This window comes from Mustelus asterias, chromosome 20, assembly GCF_964213995.1.
Source record: "Mustelus asterias chromosome 20, sMusAst1.hap1.1, whole genome shotgun sequence".
NCBI classification, from domain to species: domain Eukaryota; kingdom Metazoa; phylum Chordata; class Chondrichthyes; order Carcharhiniformes; family Triakidae; genus Mustelus; species Mustelus asterias.
Window position 1 is genome coordinate 574,637 of NC_135820.1, and position 4,632 is coordinate 579,268.

Here is a 4,632-nt window from a genome sequence, read left to right on the forward strand (position 1 = left end):
TAGGAAAGATGTGGAAGCGTTGGAGAGGGTGCAGAGGAGATTTGCCAGGATGTTGCCTGGTATGGTGGGAAGATCGTATGAGGAAAGGCTGAGGGGCTTGAGGTTGTTTTCGTTAGAGAGAAGAAGGTTAAGAGGTGACTTAATAGAGGCATACAAGATGATCAGAGGATTAGGTAGGGTGGATAGTGAGAGCCTTTTTCCTCGGATGGTGATGGCTAACACAAGGGACATAACTTTAAATTGAGGGTGAGAGATATAGGACAGATGTTAGAGGTAGGTTCTTTACTCGGAGAGTAGTAAGGGCATGGAATGCCCTGCCTGCAGCAGTAGTGGACTCGTCAACATTAAGAGCATTCAAATGGTTATTGGATAAACATATGGATGATATTGGAATAGTGTAGATTAGAGGGGCTTTAGATTGGTTTCACTGGTTGGCGCAACATCGAGGGCCGAAGGGCCTGTACTGCGCTGTAATGTTCATGTTCTATGTTCTATCAGGGCAAATGGGAATTGAACATCCAACCAATGAAAGGTTGTTTATTCTCACTGTAATTCACTCCATTATCAAAGCTTTTTCATCCATACTATCATGACTGATCTGATTGTGACTGTTATTCCACTCTCTTGCCTACCTCCTCCACACAATACGATCACTTCTCATTCTTCTAAACATCAATCAGTCTAGGCACCAACTGTTCCACCTTTCCTCACAAGACAAACCCCTTCATCCCAGGAATCAGCTTCAACATTCAACCAACAACCGACATTCTCTGAACTGCCTGTATTCTCTGAAATTCAAGGTATAGGAAAAACGACTGTAAAATATGGGATATATACAAGAAAGTAATTTAGAAATGACTTTTCAGTCAAACCTAGAGCAAGCTGCATTTTCTAAGAGCAATGTTGACCAAGCATGAACATGGTTAACTCCCTTCAGATCAAAGTGACAAGCTTACACACATCTAGAAACCAGTATCCTAAGGGTCCTTACAATGACAACCAGCATGAAAGTACAATGCTAGTTCTGATCAGTGAAATCACACTCTGATAAAGGAACACTCGGCCCCAATGTTAAAGTCCGTTTTTCAGAGGCACTTACGTACTTGATGTAAAAGCAAAACACTGATCTTTAGAGATAACGTAGTCCTTTATTTTCAAGCAAGTACAAGCTTTTTTGGAGGATCGCTTTTCTGACTCAGTACAGTGCTCTGAGTCTCGCCAAACGATTCTACCTCGAACAGGGGGGATGCCTTTCCCTTTATCTTTTTACAGTAATTCATCACGTACACGGTATTACTTCAGTATTACTTCAGCCAAATCATGTGTTTAGCCACAGCAAAATACAAAGACAGTTGAAAAATCATAAATATGTCGAAACCCCACCCCACCCCCCGGTTGCCATAGAAACCACACGTTCACCATTGCTCCAATGTGAGATAATAAATGTTTCCCATATATCTTGGGACTCTATTTTGCACATAGAACGAATTTTATCTTTCAGAAACAAGGACACATTAGGAGTTGATATAGGGAATATGTTACCAGCGCAAATTGTTCCAGACAGTTTTAAGCTTATCTGCATTTGCAAGTTCAAAAGTTTGCTTAGCCTGCACACATTTTTTTTAGTTAAAAAACCAAGATCATAGCAAATTCATGGGATGTTAACCGCTTAACATCTCACCAATATAATCTTACTGGAAGCTAAACATTGACCAAGCAGATTAACTAGCATGATCATCACCCAACCCTAGCTTCTGATAAAAAATTATTTTAAACTCTGATAAACTGAATGAACCACCTAATTACAACCGGAGAGTCTTCCCCCCGCATATGGGATAATGATAAGGGGTGGTCTATTGTTGAGCAAATGATCTTTTCCAAGCCACCTTTTAATTATAAAACACTATAGAGTGGTTCGGGTGGGTTTAAACTGATGTGGCGGGGGGTGGGGATCAGAACAATAGGTCAATAAGCATAGAGAGTGGGGACAAGGTAGGGGCCAAGACAAGGCTATCGAAGAGGAAGAGCATTCTGGGGGAGGCTGACCTCAGTGGGCCTGGAGGCCTGGAGTGCACCTGCTTCAATGCAAGAAGCGTTACGGGCAAGACAGATGAGCTTAGAGCCTTAATGCTTGCGCGGAACTTGGATGTGGTTGCAGTGACGGAGACTTGGTTAAAAGAAGGACAGGACTGGCAGCTGAATATTCCGGGGTATGTCGTGGTTCCCCAGGACGACAATTTATTCACATCAATTAAAACAGAGAGTCTGAGCAGCGATCTTCCAAGCAATAGACTTTATTTCTCAGCACAAGAGATAAAGTCGGGAACGTCCGGAACACTCCAAAGAGCCCTTGGGCTTACAGTCTTTTATGTACATTTCAGCCTCATATTTCAAGATCCTCCTCTCCCTTTTACAGCCTGTCCTTGGTTGTTATCTTACCCTACAGTCCTATCTTTCTTTGGCCACCATTAATTTTAGTTGACCCTTTATCTGTTTTCTTTGCATTTGGTCGTTCCCTGTTATATCTCTTCGTTTCTTAAACCATGGTGGTTATAACTCTTGCTCTTATCTGAACTTTTCTGTTTGTACAATAATCGTGGTTTTGTAAGCTAAGGCGAATGTGTTTAGAAGAAAAGACATCCCCCTGCTGATTTATGGTCCACTAATGTGTTTAGCAGAAAAGACATTCTCTCTGCTGGTTTATGGTCCACTATTAAGTTGAACCACCGAGCAGTCTTCCTTGTTTTCTTAAGTGACTATTGTCTGCTTTCCTTAATTAGTGATTGCTATATTACTTCTCTAGTTCCTCCACTTTGATCATATCGACTACACTTGATTATATTAGGTCACACGAAGTTACTTTAGGTTATATACCCATTTTCACTACTTATCTAAATCTGCTTTATTATTTCACTAAAACCTATGAATCTGAATTCCATACTAAACTCATACAATATCCAGTACAATTTCCCTTACAAGTGAATCTGAATTTCATACTAAACTCATACAATATCCAGTACAATTTCCCTTACAAGTCCCCCCTTTGAGGCTATTCCCTAGCCTCATCCCAATTATCAAGCTCAAATAATCCCCTTGCTCAATCCCATTTGTATTTTATTTTAATCACTCTTTGCAGGCGATGTGGAGGAGCCGAATATTTTGGTCAGGGATCAGTGTCCCTATTCTAACTTTATCATAATTTGTCTATCCCGGTTCTGATTTTTGGGTTGCTCCTCCAGATTGCCTGCCCCTGACGAGTCATCAGCCAAAAACCTTCCCACTCTTGTCTAGGGAAGGGAAAAAGACTGATTCCTGTGTACAGACTAAGTTCTCCTGGTTTCGTGCGGACTTCAGCAAGGTGCTGTTGTTTCCACAAGGTGATCTTTCACTATTGTAGTTATTTTACAGAGTGACGAGTTTCAACTTCAACCAAGGTCATTGTGAATCCACTCAGCGGGGGCGGCTCAAGATTTTCCCATTCCTCTGTTTTTTCTCTCGAGCGTGAGCTGCTTAGCACCCGCGTCACCATCTGCCGCGCTGCCACTCTGGTAAGGAAGGATCTCAGGGCGGGTAAAAAACAACAAAATATCAATCCCAGAATGATTATTGTTGCGATTGCTACAGCTCCAGCTTTGGCAAACCATGCCCCCCATCTTCCTAATATTCTGTCCAGCCAACTCCATACCTCATGCCCAAACCCAGCATTTTCTTTCACTTCTTTCTTAAGATTTTTTAACTTATTCATGGCTTGTGTAAATGACCCTTCTGGATTAGTGTTATTAGGGATAAATGTGCAGCACTGATCCCCAAACATAACACACACCCCTCCTTTCTCTGCCAGGAGCCAATCTAACGCCTGTCGATTTTGCCACGCCATTTTGCTGGTCGCATCCAACTGCTCTCCTAAGGCCTCCAGGGCATCATTCGTATAATTAATAAACCTCTGCTGATTATAATAGATGTAATTGATCCACTCAGTATTCTTGCTGGGTGTGATCCAAACAAAGAGGGATTCAAACCCTGCAGCTATTTCGTTCCTAGCTTTGAACTCATTCGGGATGCCGCGGGGCTGTCCGATTGCGTCCAATTTTACCGTAGGGTCAGGGGTATATGCCCTCTTAACTTTTTGTGATTTAATTTCTTTTTCCACCGGTAGTATCACAGTGCTCTGGGCAAGCATAACTCGGGCACATAGTCCCTTCCAATTCTGTGGTAATTTTGCCAATAGTCCTTTCTCCGGGCCACAAAGCCACCAGAGATCGGCCAGTTGATTTTCTTGATAGTCTAACAGATAAGGAGGGGGTGTCCATCCCCCTTCTGAGATGATCAGACTAAGAACATCGGTTATATTCCAAATCCTTTCACACTCTCCTGTGTAATTTCCCACACTACTTCCTGTGCTACTTTCCCTCCAATAGCAATCTTGGATTTGTAAGTTGGGCTCTACACTCCATTCCTTTGGGACCGCGTCTACTGCCGTTTTTGGCCACTTCGGACATCTGTGGGTCAAGTTGTAGATGCCCTTTTTTACCCCAGCAAACAGGATGCAGTGGTATTGACACAACGGCGGCTCACCTTTACAAAGGTTAGCACATGCGGATCCGGAACAGTTTATCTTCTCATACGAGTAGT